Genomic DNA, 17,555 nt, shown 5'->3' with positions numbered 1-17,555 from the left:
TCCAATGCCAATGAAGAGAGAGACTAGAAGAATAAGCTTAGAAGAATTCGAAGTTATATTTATGAGTTTATAGTTGAAATCTGAGTTTAAAATATATCAACTAGTGAATTTTATAAGGGTGAGATTACGGGATGTTACCGTAAATGTAATGTTACAATATATAAATTATGAATTATCCAATGTGAGATATTGGGATGTTACAATTCGCATAATGTAGAAAAGTTCATCATATTAGCATCTAAGTTTAATGCAACGCAATAATCTATGTAAGAAAATATATAAAAGCATTGCTTTTGTAAGAAATATTAAGCAAATGTCATTAGACAAATATCACTTAAAAAGAGATAAGTGTATTTGTCATAATAATATTAATAAATTATTCAATGAATTAAAACTTAACAGTTATAAAATGAACATTTTATTATCTGTTGTGTTGCATTAACTTGATGCTAATTTAATAAGGTAATGAGATTTTGTATAATATGTATTGCTTTTTTCTGTGAGAGATGAAATGTAAATTTCATTAGCAGCATAATATCATATAAGAAAATTCCACATGCATTTGATAGATATCAAATTTTGCATTATTTTATTTTTTCATATATAAAAAAAAGTAAAATAGCTAATTAATATACTTATAAACAGTTCATGTTATTGTGGAAATATTTATAAGAGATGCAATATTGTGGAGAGGATAACAACTTAGTTGCATTATCATGATATGATTCACCAAAGTTATATTTTAACATTGCTTAGTATATATGAGAAAATTTGTTTAATATTGTGAATTGATTAAGGTTTTCTGTGTAGTTAGTACATTAAGTTACATGTGTTAATTAATTAATTTGAGAGTGTAATTTGTTAATATTTTATGTTTTGTTGTTCTTGCAACCTATTCTTTACAGCTACTTGTATTAATGAAATTTGATAATCATTTTAATCAATTTAATACTTTTTTATATTGATATTATGGATTTTGCTAGATATATTATTATTCATAGTGACATGTATTATTACATAGAATTTGATTGAAACATGATCTAAGAGCACACTCTCGTTCAAAATTGGATCTGAAATCTGATGGAACATGGTGGCTTCAGCTTCCAAAATTATGTGGTTTAGATGTTCATTCAAAGAACTTACAATGTATTTATATGTATCTAACAATTTCAATGTATTCGGTTGTTATTTGTTTGCAAGATGACGTGTAATAGTTTATATTTGATTAAATTAATAATAACAATATTATAGATGTGATTTATTATTTGTTTGCAACGTTTTATGTTTTATTGAGAAAAGCATCCATGCATTGCTATCTCGTCAGACTGTCTTGAGGAAATAATTAAAAAATATTGTCCTTTTCTATAATGAGTTCAGTTTGAGATAATAATGAATTATATAAAAGCCAAAGTGAAATGGCAGGCATGCAATGTTGAGATTTAAATTCACACTGTGCGTTACAGCTTTCTAACGTTTTATACATAAAAGCCAAAGTAGAGACTGAGATACAACAGCTGTAAATAACTTTAATTATCTTAAAATCTATATTTCTTCGCTTATTGCAATTATTTCTCTGTGATTTTCAAAACTTTTCTGTGGTTACTTGGTCCACTATAAATACATCCAATATTCACCTAACACAGTCAAAACACTTAGAATTTTCATCCTCATTCATATTTTCTTTTAACAGGTAAACATTTTCAATCCCAGAGGTTTGCTCTTAGTTTATGCTTCTTTCGCTTTTGTGAATGTTTCTTTCTTTCATTTTCACAAACACTTGATGGGATTCCCTTCCCTACATTGATACATTTCTATATATCAGATTACACTTCAATTATTCGACTTACAAAATCTGTTATCAACTTTATTTCTGTTACCCTTATCCAGTCAGAATGAAATACGAAGCTCATGCGCAGTTTGAAATCATCTAGACGATTCTCTGAATATATAGTGATACTGTGAATTTCATGTGTTTTTTCTTTATTTTCTACTGTATTTTTTGTTCAGTTTCAAGATGTTTATATTAATATTTTGTTGCTTATCGTGATAGAGTTAAACAAACACAATTTTCATTATGATTAATATCTGGATGTACAATTGATAACGTATTTAAAAACTGTTGCAGAGACATGCTATTCAGAAATAATATTTCCTATAATAAGGTATGTTGTCTCAATGCATCAAAATCAAGGGATGACGCTGCTCATCAAATCAACTAATCTTTCACAGTAAAGACATTACAATATGTCAAGCATGAGAGGTAAGAAGTTTTATCGTTTTACACATGAAATATTCAGAAGCTCGTGCATGGAAGTAACTGTGTGGCACTGTTTTTTTAGGTGATGATCCTCTAACCCTTCTGCATAAAGACATAACTCATGCTTAGCGAGGGCAAAACGTTAATTGGAATTCTTCATACCGAACAACATCTTCATACTGAGTTAGAAATTCATGACTGGATTCCATTGCCGAGTGATTTATTGGAAACAAAAATTACTTAATAGAAATACACTGTTTTTTTTGTTAGCTTTTTATTTTCAGAAAATTTCTCAGGTTTCTGAATAAACTTCATTGAGGCAGCTATTTGAAACCTAATTCAAGCATTAATGTGTTCATGTTAGCCTTTTTAACATTTTAAAGCCCTTGCATCTTGAAATGGAACTTTGGTGAGGAAAGTAAATGCATGTTTGAATACGTTGTTGTATAGGTAAATTCAGTGGATATCCATATGCCACACAGTTCAATGTATTCTGATAAGAGAGATTATGGCTCAATTTTAAATGCATTCAACTAAGATGGTTGAATCTGACAATGCGATTTGTCTTTTATGCATAAAACCTTTGATGTTTCCAAAGCTTGATGCTGATCTATTCAACGTTATACCAATCAAACTCACAAAACTAAGAAAGTTTTCCTTTTCTTTTTCCAACCTTGCATTACTTTTTCCCAGATAATGATTTTCAAAGTGAATGTTTACTCCGATCAAACTCTCATTTTACTACGATCTATTTATCTAACTAAACCTAATTATAAAAGAGATTAGTGAAAAACATATTTTCCTTAACCTCGTACTATTCTACATATTAGTGATTTAAGTATAATATATACATTTGTCTAATGTGTTTGTAAACTCCCTTTCTTTTATCGTTTTATACTTCTAACCATTTCTTCAAATTTAAATAAGTGTTAAGTGGAGTTCTTACATGGATTTATTAAAAGAAGAATTGGGTTAAGTTAACTTTGTCAATTTACTTTTTGTTCTTTCATAATACCTCCGATTTTGTTGAAACCACCATCTCTTTCGTACTATTCTCTCAATTATCACTAATGGCAGATAATGATAATATTACCTTAAACATTAATTATGGAAAACATTAAACTGTTAGTTCATATCAAATGTTTGACGCAAAACAACCTTTGAAGAAATTATTTATAAATCAGAAAATATCACAAAATCTACTTTTAACTTATTCTTTATCCATTTAATTTAGCATTAGCTAAAAATTAAAAAAAAAAATCATACCCATTATATTCTCAATTATTTTGTTTTTTCTTTATTTTCTATTGTATTTTCTGTTCAGTTTCAACATATGTTTATCGTATTCCTAAGTTTTCAACATATGTTTATCGTATTCCTAAGTTAATAATATTAGTAATTTATTGTTTATCGTGATAGAATTAAACAAACACAATTTTCATTATGATTAATATCTGGATGTAAAATTTATCAATACATTGAAACATACAAATATAAAATAATACATTGAAACATACAAATACAAAATGAGACTAAGCGAGAATAAAATTCAGTAGTCTCTTTGATACATTCATGGCATCTCAATTACAAAATAAATGTATTCATCACTATACATATATATATAAAAAAGCATACAAATAAAATTTTCATTCTATACAGAAACTTTAGCTGTATATCCGTTTGTTTATTCCGGCTCCAAGTTTCTGCATCTATTAAAAGAAAGTTAAACCATATATTATTAAGTTTTTTTCTAACAATAAAAAAAATATCCTGAAAAATGTCAAAATTTTATTTTATGATATAATTAAAAAAGTGTCAAAAATATATACCCAAAATTTCTTTAAATTTACTTACAGTTTACGAATCACAATATTTATCTATTTCATATCAAATTTCTCAATACACAGGAATAAAATTTGTCTGTACAATATTTAATTATTACTAATAGAGTTTATCGATAATTAAATACTATATACTAAATATTAACTTTTTTAATTATTTTTATAATATTTGAGTTATTTATCCTGTTTAATATATATTATTTTAATGTTAATTGATAAAAACATTTTAAATTAATAAAATTTGGTTAAAAAAACTAAATTTTTATGTTTTAAAAATGAGAAACCAAATTAATTTAAAATTTAAAAAATAATTTTGTATTTAAAATTAAGAAACCAAAAAATATATTTAACTTAATTTAATATATTATTTATGTGACTGTGCACAATGTTTCATATGTTTTAAGAAAGGTAGATCTGAAAGAGCAATATAAGTTTTATTATATGCTAACCTGATGATTATGTAATGTTTTTGCTGTGAAAGATAAGATCTTTATTTGATCAGCAGCCATTGATTTTTGATGCATGCATTTGTTGGATCTCTGTTTACCTGATAGCAAAATCACAGAAGATTAAACAATAGAAAAATATAATTTGTGAATAAGATTGTATAAATTTTTAAGTTCTAAATTCTGAGATAAATAGACTATTTTACTTTCTTTTTTCTTTTGTGAGATGAATAAATGAAGTGATTTATTAATGTAGTTAGATGCATATGTTAAAAGAAATGGTTAAAAATAAATATATGTTTACTACTAAATCAAAAAACAAAAGAAAATCAGTACATAAATAAGATGTAAAAATATATTCAAAATATAGAAGTACATAAACTAGATCGATGTTTTTCAAACAGATACCAATAACATACATATAATATATTAATATAAATTTAATTTATCAAAACTTACCGATACAACAGCGAAGGAAATGGAAAGACAGAAGGAAACGGCGTAAGCGAAGCGGAGGAAACGATGAGGCATGAAACTTTAGGGTTTTACTTTACCTTTATATAGGCGAGACCCACTATCTCTTCACTTCTGTCTGTAATTCTAAAAGTTTTAAATAGAAAATTATTAATTTAGTCAAACAAACTTTTCACTAAATTGAATATTCATTCATAAAATAAGATATATGTAATGATAGAAAAGAAAGTATAATCAGCTTAACTAAAATATATAATATGATAACTTCAAGAGATTATTTATCATTATTAATAAATTAATTATCTAAATCTCAATGAAAATAATTTTAGTGTTTGTAAAATAATACCAAAACTGTTTAAATAGCAATCAATTTTAGAGATAAAAAATAATTAATCACAATATAAACTAACATAAATATTAATTTATAAATTATAAATAATTTGTAATAGTCTTTATTATAAATAAAAAATTATAATTAATAACTAATTATATCTTATCACAACATTAATTATCAAGCTTTTGAGTACAATTAGTATCTAAATTTTTCATTAATTATAATTTTTTATTTATTATAGTGACTATTTTAAAGACTATTAATTAATAGATTATAAATGAATATTTAAATTAATTAATTATTCTTTGTCTATAAAATTAATTACTATTTGAAAGTTTTTTATAATGAAATAAATAATTAGTTTTAAAAAAATATGTAATAAAATAAATTCTAATTATTTTTACTTAAAGTGATAAATATCAATATTATATATTTATATGTACTAAGGATAAATATGTAGTATTTAATAATAATTCAAACAAAAAATATTAATACATAAATGTATGACTTCTACAATAAAAGTTCTTTGTCTAACATCCCAAAATATATTATAAAACTATATAATAGTCATCAATATTTTTAATAAGAACAAGAACACTAGACAAAGATAGGAACTATAAAGTTGTTACAATCATCCAAAATAATGATAAAGGAATTTTATATATGTAAGACCCATGAAAAAATATATATATATATTTATAATAGTAAATTTTAGCATTTTATTAGTAATAATAATTTTAATGGATAGAAAAATGTAGATTTTGGATATAAAATTATAGTAATTCTAGAGGGAGAGCTTCAAATTTTTGATAACTTATTTAGGATTTTTTTTAAGAAAAGTGAATAGTAAATAGTAAATAGTAAATAGTGAATAGTAAATAGTAAATAGTGAATAGTGAATAGTAAATAGTTAAAAAAAAAATATTAAAATAAATTATGGAAGAAAACACTCCACGTAGAATTAATGATTAAGAGATAAGAATGGTGAATAAAAAATAATTTTTGAATAGTAAAAATGAATAGTAAAAGTGAATAGTAAAAATGAATAGTAAAAATGAATAGTAAATTTTTTTGGCTATAAATAGCCTAGGGGGGAAGCTGAATATTTACATCAAAATTCTAGAGAAATTGTGAGAGAAGAGAGTTGGAGGAAATTATAGTTGAAGAGAGGAAATTCTGGAAGTTTCTGGAGAACGGTTTGAGAAGAGGAAACTAAGTCTGGAATAGAGGTAAGGGGAGTTACATTTTGTTTGGTATTATTTTGAGTCTTGTATATGTTGCTTTTGGTTGATCTTAAATCTTGAGTGTGAAGTATTTTGTTTATGTATGATTTTGAATTTTTGATGAGAACTTGCTTTTGTGCTTAGATCCAAGTGTGATAGTTGTAAAATGTGACGTTGATTATGTTATGCATATGTATGCTATTAATTGCCTATGGATGGATTAGAAGTTGTCTAACCGGCTCTGCCAGATTCAACTTCTTGTTTCCCCATACTTTATATTGTTTTCCTTTTTCGTTTTTATTTTTGGAAGGATTAGAAGTTGTCTAACCGGCTCTGCCAGATTCAACTTCTTATTTCCCCAAACCTGTTATTATTCTTATTATTTAATTACGTTGTATTCTTGGAAGGATGAGAAGTTGTCTAACCGGCTCTGCCAGATTCAACTTCTTGTTTCCCCATACTTTATATTGCTTTCCTTATTCGTTTTTATTTTTGGAAGGATTAGAAGTTGTCTAACCGGCTCTGCCAGATTCAACTTCTTATTTCCCCAAACCTGTCATTATTCTTATTATTTAATTACGTTGTATTCTTGGAAGGATGAGAAGTTGTCTAACCGGCTCTGCCAGATTCAACTTCTTGTTTCCCCAAGAGTTTTTATTAAGTTTATTTTAATGATTGTCAAACATTTGATTCTTCTCCGTTGACTATTTATAGTAAGATTTTATTATTGTTAATTTGTTTGTAATATATTTATCTTGTATGATTTCTGTGTTGAATGTATTTTGTGATGTTGATATGAAATTATGAATCTGAACATGATATGAGTTTTATGAGGAGATTTTGTAATAGTATGACATGAGTTGAGGAAAATGAGCATGATATGAGTCTCATGGAGAGATTCTATATTGGTATGGTATTAGTGTATATGTTGATGTTGAGGGTCCTGTTGTTGGTGGTTATCCTAAAACTCTAATAATCTTCCAGTATCAATTAGAGAAGGATGTGTTATGTGGTGAGAGTAGTAGGAGGTCCTAGTCTATGTTTATAGACATTAATGGATTAACCTTGTGGGTGATATGATATATTATATTTGGCCAAAATTTTTGTTGTTGAAATCACCACAAGTGCATGACCACCCGAGACTTCCATCAACATTATATCCGGATAATAGAGTCTAGAATGATAATTGCATTTTACATGAATTTATGGTGAATGTATTACGTATAGCAATAGTGTAATGTTTTTCTTTGAATGTTGCATGGTAGCTCACCCTTACTTGTTTGTTTGTGCCGGAAAAATCTTATTTTTGCGATGATCGTATAATGTTTTTGTTATACGGGAGCAGATGAGGGAACGACGTCTGAACCAATTCAAGTGAAGGAGGAAGCAGCAGAAAAATGAAGAATATTTTAAGAAAAAAAAAATAAAACATAAATAAAATTAAGAGTGTTTTATTTATGTGTGAAATTATAATGTATTTCTAGTGTGAATTATGTTACTCCTAAATGGAGGATTGTAATATTGTACGATGTTTTCTCTATTAATGAAATAAATTTGGGTGTGAGATGTTTTATATTTTGGGGTGTTACATTTAGTGGTATCAGAGCAGTTCGTCCTTAGAACTTGCGGGTTGTGTGCCTTTCCGTGAAGAGTTGAGTCTAAATGACATGAATTGTCATGTCTTTCGAAGTTTAAAACATAGAATGAGTGCAACCGACTTAAGGTTTTAAGAATAGAAAAGCATCTTGATAAATAGAAATGAGGGTGCACACTTATGACTTTATCAAAGAGGAATTTCCTTTCTTAATTCTGAAGGTTTGAGGTAAGAAAGAGTTAGAGTTTCAGTGTTGTTTCCTGTAGTAATTCATGTCTTGTTCTTGCCTTTGTGGTGGTGTAATGTGCTCTATAATAGTAGAGGAATGCAGATTCAAGGACAACTTGAGTTGTATACCTTTATTAGAATTAGTTTAAGCCTTTGAGACAAATTCTTGCCTCGAAGATAAGGTGTTAGAAGACTAAAAATTTAGGCTTCAAAGGAAGAGTAAAGATGTTGGTGTTTAGAAGTAATGTTTTAAGAAGTTTTCCAGAACCAAATCAGGAGATTAGATATCTTACGAAGAGTTGAGTTCAAAGGCTAGATTAAGAGAAGCTCTGGATAAGCATGAATGTAGCAAGGTTTGAGAAATCAGTTTCGTTTACTATATCAGTAACATTAAAAGTCATAAGAGAAGGAAGTGTTGGTGAGAAACGGAGTGGCATTGTGTGAGATTGGTAACATGGATCGATGTATCAGTAATGGTTGGAATCTCAATAAGATAGTGGTTAAAAAAAAAATAAAAATAAATAAATAAATAAGTAGAAGAAGAAGATTTTGAGAAGCAGTCAGATAAGGCATAGAGTATAGAAGAAATGAAGTATTTTAAGATCTTAGTCTAAGTGAATAATTGTCATTTTTTCATAGATTTAAGGCGTGATCATAAGAGAGGTTTGATAGTTTCAATTCGATTTTAGGTTGTTATAATTTTAAGAAGTGTTGAGTTTAAGGAAAACAAACGATTATATATATCAGAAGTTGATCAAGTTAAAAATGGGTTTAACGAAGATAAGTGGTGAAGAAAAGACAAATCTTTATGGTGTATGAATCCTTGGTTGGTGTTGTGAAGTAGGTATTAGAATTTCCACATGATATTATCTTGGATTATTAGTCTGTGTGGAATTTACATATATTATGTCTAGTATAGGGTTGTTGTAGTACCGTTCAGTTAGGTGCTGATTTAGTACTGTTTGGTTTGTTACCGTTCGGTCAAATGATTATTGGGAATCGTTCGGTCAAGTGTTGAGTTGTTACCGTTCGTTCAAATGATTATTAGGTTCCATTCGATTAAACTCGTTTTAAGATGGTCAGTTTTAGGAAATTAATTTTCTTAGATAAAATTCATCAAACAGTGGGTATGCGTAAAATGTAAAAAGTATAGAGAGCAAGAAAATTCAACACAGAATTTTTATCCTGGTTCGATTCAAAAGAATCTACATCCAGTTGATAATCACAATAAAGAGTGATTAACGTTTTCACTAAATTTTTTTTTAAAGATTTACAATAGAGTGAATAAAAAGAATGATAAAAACTCTCCTTCGGCAAACGAACCAGAACAGCGCAGATTAAAATCTTCCTTCGATAGACGAACCGGTAGTTGACCGTCTTGACAACTCAAAGAGAACCGCTCCGATTTTCCACACACTGTATTCTTAAAAAGCTCATAGCTATTTCCTTAGAGTTTTAGAAGAACCTTATATAGCCAACTATTCTGAAATCACAGAGATGAATTATAACTGTCATAGATAAACGATTAACCATTACCCCGAAGATGGCCTTACCCTTGTAATAAATAAAATCTATCTTACACTACTTAAATAAATTAATGCTACTAGATAAAAAAAAAACAAACCGACAGATCTGACTTACCTTACCGTGAATCAAGAGAAAAAAAAAATGATAGTTAGTTAGTTTACGTTAGATTTAATTAATAATACTAATAATACTACTACTACTAATAATAAAGATGTTCTAGAGTCGATCAGAAGTGATCGTTAATTATTACACTCCAACAAAAATAAAATAAAATAAAATCATAAAGACTATTCATCGGTAGAAGGCGGTCGTAAGGAAAGCTCCGTGGAAGGAGCTTTGATGCGAAACGGCATGGGTGGAGTAACTTTCTCTTCTTCTTCATGTATAGCGGGGATGGGAAAGAGATCTAGGAGCCTTGGAGCCTGTGGAATTACCCATGAAGTATCTTCGGTAGTAAAAAAAAAAAAAAAAAATTATAATAATAATAATAGTAGTAGTCAGAGATAAATAAAGAAAAAAAAAAAAAAAAGTTTACCATACATAAACGGCGGAAGGAGGGCATATGAAGGTTCAGATGTACCAGGGACGTTTTGCGGCAAGCGTCGATGTTTCACCCGATTTCCATGGTTTTGAAACCAACAATAGACGCTATATTCTCCAACTTCTCCGTACTCCTTGAGTCGTCCTGTAATCTCGCGAATTTGATCTCGACTAGGATTAATGATCCCATGATTGAAGATGTTCAACAAGATGTTAACTTGTTCCGGGGTAGATCGCCATCGTTTATGAACTGTCTTGGCTTCCATATCCATTTTCTAAGTTTTTGTGCATAAAGTAAAGTAAAAGTAAAAAGATTTATTACAGTAAAGTCAGGTTCCAATTTAAGTTAAGTTTTTCATTTTGCTTCTTCTTGTTAGTTCAATTTTCATTGTCCAATTTTTGAAGTCTCAATGTCCAAAAATAGATCTGTTTCACGGTCCTCGCAAATGTTCCTAAACGGATCTACGTTCGTGTCCATTTTGTGCATACATATAAAGTTTTCTTTTTCTAAAGTTTCATTTTTATGGGGTACGTGGCGTTGTTCTACCCGATTGTCTCTGCCATACCTTCAAACGAAGGGAGATTAACGTCTGGTTTCCAGCCGATATACCCTTATCTTTGTTAAGACAGTGTATTCTTAGTTTTAGCTAATAAAAAATGAAAAATAGTAGAAGAAGAAAGCAAGTAAAGGAGCAGAAGTAATATAACGAGCGGAAAGTAAAGAAGAGAGTAGAATATAATTGCGAGTAATAAAAGCTCAGAAAAGAAAAAGTGCATGAAAGGAAGCAAGAAGAAGAAAGGAAAGAAAAGAAGCAAGAAGTAAAGAAGAAGGAGAAGCTGGGTAAAGGAAAGGAAAAAAATAAGAGAAAAGAAGTACTTACTCGAGGCGGAGCAAAGCCCTGGAACATAAAGATTGAAGCTTGCCGAAAGGCTCTCCGATCTATCACACTCAGTCGTTCTAATCCCACAAGCTCTCACACTCAGAACTCTCAGCGCTCAGATCTCACTCACACCCAGAGGATCGCTCGAAAGCTCTCTCACTTAGAAGATCTCACACTCTCTCACACACTCAAAAATCGCAACGCCTCAAAGTGTCGCTCAACGCGGTTCGCTCCTCCTTATATAGCCAAAATCTCACTATGCCCACAGTTCCGGTCATGCATACCGGAGGCTTCAATAGTATCGGTTAAAAAAAAAATAATAATAATAATAATAATAATAATAAATAAATGGTAGTAGTATCTAATCTTTTCTGCATTTTGGAAGTATAAAATATTCAAATTAGAAAGGATCTTCTAAAAAAAAAAAAATTTAACCATTCGGTATAGAAGGTCATATGATAAAATGGTTTGGAGAAATATCAACTTAGTCAGAGTGGTTTGGAATAGGAAAACAGGTGACTATACATGGGAATTAGAAGATGATGTAAAACATTCTTATCCCAATTTATTTTTGAAGTGTCGAATTTTCGAGGACGAAAATTTTTGTTGTTGGGGAGAATGTAAGACCCATGAAAAAAAATATATATATATTTATAATAGTAAATTTTAGCATTTTATTAGTAATAATAATTTTAATGGATAGAAAAATGTAGATTTTGGATATAAAATTATAGTAATTCTAGAGGGAGAGCTTCAAATTTTTGATAACTTATTTAGGATTTTTTTTAAGAAAAGTGAATAGTAAATAGTAAATAGTAAATAGTGAATAGTAAATAGTAAATAGTGAATAGTGAATAGTAAATAGTTAAAAAAAAAATATTAAAATAAATTATGGAAGAAAACACTCCACGTAGAATTAATGATTAAGAGATAAGAATGGTGAATAAAAAATAATTTTTGAATAGTAAAAATGAATAGTAAAAGTGAATAGTAAAAATGAATAGTAAAAATGAATAGTAAATTTTTTTGGCTATAAATAGCCTAGGGGGGAAGCTGAATATTTACATCAAAATTCTAGAGAAATTGTGAGAGAAGAGAGTTGGAGGAAATTATAGTTGAAGAGAGGAAATTCTGGAAGTTTCTGGAGAACGGTTTGAGAAGAGGAAACTAAGTCTGGAATAGAGGTAAGGGGAGTTACATTTTGTTTGGTATTATTTTGAGTCTTGTATATGTTGCTTTTGGTTGATCTTAAATCTTGAGTGTGAAGTATTTTGTTTATGTATGATTTTGAATTTTTGATGAGAACTTGCTTTTGTGCTTAGATCCAAGTGTGATAGTTGTAAAATGTGACGTTGATTATGTTATGCATATGTATGCTATTAATTGCCTATGGATGGATTAGAAGTTGTCTAACCGGCTCTGCCAGATTCAACTTCTTGTTTCCCCATACTTTATATTGTTTTCCTTTTTCGTTTTTATTTTTGGAAGGATTAGAAGTTGTCTAACCGGCTCTGCCAGATTCAACTTCTTATTTCCCCAAACCTGTTATTATTCTTATTATTTAATTACGTTGTATTCTTGGAAGGATGAGAAGTTGTCTAACCGGCTCTGCCAGATTCAACTTCTTGTTTCCCCATACTTTATATTGCTTTCCTTATTCGTTTTTATTTTTGGAAGGATTAGAAGTTGTCTAACCGGCTCTGCCAGATTCAACTTCTTATTTCCCCAAACCTGTCATTATTCTTATTATTTAATTACGTTGTATTCTTGGAAGGATGAGAAGTTGTCTAACCGGCTCTGCCAGATTCAACTTCTTGTTTCCCCAAGAGTTTTTATTAAGTTTATTTTAATGATTGTCAAACATTTGATTCTTCTCCGTTGACTATTTATAGTAAGATTTTATTATTGTTAATTTGTTTGTAATATATTTATCTTGTATGATTTCTGTGTTGAATGTATTTTGTGATGTTGATATGAAATTATGAATCTGAACATGATATGAGTTTTATGAGGAGATTTTGTAATAGTATGACATGAGTTGAGGAAAATGAGCATGATATGAGTCTCATGGAGAGATTCTATATTGGTATGGTATTAGTGTATATGTTGATGTTGAGGGTCCTGTTGTTGGTGGTTATCCTAAAACTCTAATAATCTTCCAGTATCAATTAGAGAAGGATGTGTTATGTGGTGAGAGTAGTAGGAGGTCCTAGTCTATGTTTATAGACATTAATGGATTAACCTTGTGGGTGATATGATATATTATATTTGGCCAAAATTTTTGTTGTTGAAATCACCACAAGTGCATGACCACCCGAGACTTCCATCAACATTATATCCGGATAATAGAGTCTAGAATGATAATTGCATTTTACATGAATTTATGGTGAATGTATTACGTATAGCAATAGTGTAATGTTTTTCTTTGAATGTTGCATGGTAGCTCACCCTTACTTGTTTGTTTGTGCCGGAAAAATCTTATTTTTGCGATGATCGTATAATGTTTTTGTTATACGGGAGCAGATGAGGGAACGACGTCTGAACCAATTCAAGTGAAGGAGGAAGCAGCAGAAAAATGAAGAATATTTTAAGAAAAAAAAAATAAAACATAAATAAAATTAAGAGTGTTTTATTTATGTGTGAAATTATAATGTATTTCTAGTGTGAATTATGTTACTCCTAAATGGAGGATTGTAATATTGTACGATGTTTTCTCTATTAATGAAATAAATTTGGGTGTGAGATGTTTTATATTTTGGGGTGTTACAATATACACATTAACTAATCAAAACTATGTACAAGGTAACTAACTAATGCTACTATACATCAGTAGTTCCTCCATCTAGCGTATGCTCCAGGAAACCTCATCACCCTCTTCTTACACCCACTGAATGATCATAACAAAAAAGAAGAAACAAAGATACATACAAACACAATCACAAGAAAAAGGGTAAGCAAGATATTAAAACAATTCATATAATACATCAATATATTCATACATCAAGCATCATACATACCTAAACCACCATATAATACAATAGATACTTCTACATCATCCTCAAAGTTAAAGCATAACTCAAAGTTATTAGACAACAAAGAAAGAAAGAATCAAAATAGGTTCTATACTGGTAGCTCAGTATGCCAAAACGGAAATAATGAGTTATGCTCACTCAGCGACTACACTTGCTCAGCTACAAGTATTTTGCTTGCTCACTAGAATACTTTGATTAAATACAATAAATCAAATAAATACACACAGATAGTTGACACTAGACTCAATTATTCAAATATAAACATTGATGTGAAATCTCGGGGGCCTTACACTTGTGGTGGCCTCTACTTTTTTAGGAATCATTGCCAATTAGTTTTACTCTACCATACAAAAGGTTAGTCTATTATTATCTTTGGTCAAGGTAAAACTCCCTAGACTAATAAGAGAAAAAATACAAAACTCATCATCATATATCATACATAATCATATACATAATTTTGTTTCCATTGCATATCATAAAACAATTCATACTTCACAATAAGTATTATAACTCAATCATTCAAACAATCACATATATTGAACATACCTGAAGAAGTATAAAAAAACTTAGATTGTTCTAGATTAATTCTAAACTAAAATGGACTTAACCAAAAGTATATAAACCCACCTAAACTCATTTTAAATTGTTCTACCACAAGATTCTAATCCAAAAATAACAAAAACTTCACTTCATATACTAAATTTGAATTCCACAAGTTGTAGCTTATATTTGAGTAACTTAGGGTATGAACAAGTCACAAAAGACTCAAAGACAACCCAACTATTCCAAATTATCTCAAAACATTCACATAAAAAATTCACTATTCAATACCCTCAATTTACGCCTAAAAACCATCCAAAAACATCACCAATTGTATACTATACATTTCTAAACCATTTTTTCTGCTAAATCACAATACAATTAATTTTCAATTCATTATACCATAGAGACTAAAACATTATTTTTTCACTTTGACTAGTTTGTCTAAAACTCACTTTATTATAACCTTCAATTTTAGACCAAAATGACCTACAACTAAGACTAACCTTTCCTTCTCACTATTTCCAATTCAATTAACATAACTAACTTCACAAACACAAAATTCAACACATCCGAACACATTCATCTCATTTTAAAACATTCATCATCACACCAAACATCTTTTAACTACTTTAAAGCATTCAAATCTCAGTTCATACAAAGACTGATGAATTTTTATTTTTAACCAAATTCAACACAATCTAATTAAAATCAAGAATTAAAATAACATAAAAAAAGTCACTAACTTCCCTTACTTTTAGGAAGAACTCTCACGGTTCTAATAACTTCCAACCATTATTTCCACCCAAAGAAACTCTAGAAAGGTAGAAAACCTTAGGTAAAACTTTAATGGAAAGTGACAACTATCTTAAACCACTCTGGCGAAGAAAGTAAATGCAAGTTTGAATACACTGTATCAATAAATTAATTAGATATCCATATAACTCTCATTTCAAAGTATTTGTAATACAAAACAACATTATATATACCTTATTTATAATAATATTATACAATATTTTTTCTATTTTATTTTGTTGAAGGTGAAGACATTACAGGATAAACTCTTTTTTTTAATCTACTATCCTTAGTGTTGATAAACCCACACAAATTACATTTATTTAATCCCTGCACCAATAGAATAAGGGCCATAAGTTTATTCGAAGATTATCAAATCTTAATCTTTCGGGCCATAGTATAAAGTAAGCTTTTTGAAGTACCAATTGATCCATAGTTTATTATTATCATTTATAAAATACATTTCTAGCCATAATCATAGTTTAATATTATTGTTATTTATAGGTTACCATTTTTTCAATAATAATAGTCTATTATTATTTATAGGTTCAATATTCTCCCAAAACTGTAGTCTATTTAATAGATTCTATTGTCACTTATAGATAATAACCACAATATTATCACTTACTGATTAGTGTTTTCCCAATAACAATGGGACTACTACTTTTTTGGATTTCTTTTTAATTTATTTTTTTTTTTTAATTTCTCTGTTCTATTTTCATTTATAGACAATGAATAACCATAATATATTATTATATTCTACAAAATTATGATTTCATATTTATTTTTATGTTTTGAAAAATTGAATTACAGATCTCATTTAATAAAGATAATTAAATAATGATAAAAGGTGATCGTATTTGGCTAGATAAACATAACCTAAGATGCTGAAATTGTAAGTTGTCATAGAATACCTTTTCATATTGATAAAAAATTTAAACAATTCTATTTTAATTCTTTTTTTCTATGTTATCAGTAAATTTTTTTAACAACTAATAGTTTTTATTTCTTTTCACATAGTTAAAAGAATGACGTTAGGTTAAGTTTATAAACACTTTTGGATTTGCTGGTAAAAGAATAATTTAACAAACATTGAATAAGACTTTGCTCAAAGATTCACAAGTAGCTTAATATTTATTCTATGAGGGTTTAATTAATTTCATCATACCGCATAATATTTTTAAAGGGAGTTGTAACAGAGTTATTTCAATTTCATAATTTCTTTTCTTTGAGTAAAAGTGAAAGAAATTATGAAATTGAAATAAAAAATCAAAACATACATTATCAAAGTAATAAAATAAAAAATAATAAAAAATAAGAATAAGAAAAAGGTATATTATGATATAGAAACCTTATTTCATATTAATATATTATGTCATTAGGTTACCGGTATAATTTTGAAACTCACTTTGAGATTAATTGAATCTAAATATGTAATTAATGGATTGTCTTTGTAGTATTTGAAATTCTATTGTGAAAGGATGAAAATCTATTATAACTAATATAAAACTTAAAAATTTATCATTTCATAATATATTCTATAAAGTTTTGAGTACAAAGTCATTAGTCACATGTTTTATGTAATTAAATTTTAATATATCTAGTTAATATATAGGATTTTATAAATAAAAATATTTCAACCGATACCATAAATGAATGAAATATCAAGAAAAATTATTAAAATGTTTCAGATGATTATCAATCTTCACTATGCATATAAAAATTTATATTATATCTAAAATCAAATAATTATACTGTTAATCAAGTGAATATTCGATCCTTTGTAATAAAGACAATTCATAATATAGAAAAACTCATCATGTTAGCATAAATGTTTAATGCA

The 17,555-nt window shown here is 28.2% G+C and overlaps 2 long non-coding RNA genes across 2 annotated transcripts; one reads left to right on the top strand and one right to left on the bottom strand.

Annotated features, from left to right (window-relative positions):
• The first annotated feature begins 1,612 nt into the window (after positions 1-1,612).
• Positions 1,613-2,831, top strand: LOC148202580 (uncharacterized). The gene is made up of 3 exons (XR_015784665.1): positions 1,613-1,690; positions 2,126-2,260; positions 2,340-2,831. It is a non-coding gene; the product is annotated as an uncharacterized LOC148202580 (long non-coding RNA).
• An 848-nt stretch (positions 2,832-3,679) lies between these two features.
• Positions 3,680-5,064, bottom strand: LOC148202579 (uncharacterized). The gene is made up of 3 exons (XR_015784792.1): positions 5,004-5,064; positions 4,548-4,645; positions 3,680-3,966 (listed from the first exon to the last, which is right to left on the bottom strand). It is a non-coding gene; the product is annotated as an uncharacterized LOC148202579 (long non-coding RNA).
• Positions 5,065-17,555: the final 12,491 nt, after the last annotated feature.

Source organism: Vigna umbellata, chromosome 3 (assembly GCF_029865625.1).
Source record: "Vigna umbellata cultivar VRB3 chromosome 3, Vumbellata_1.0, whole genome shotgun sequence".
In the NCBI taxonomy this organism is placed as follows: domain Eukaryota; kingdom Viridiplantae; phylum Streptophyta; class Magnoliopsida; order Fabales; family Fabaceae; genus Vigna; species Vigna umbellata.
The sequence above is the reverse complement of the archived record's forward strand: the minus strand, read 5'-3'. Positions and strand labels throughout refer to the sequence as shown.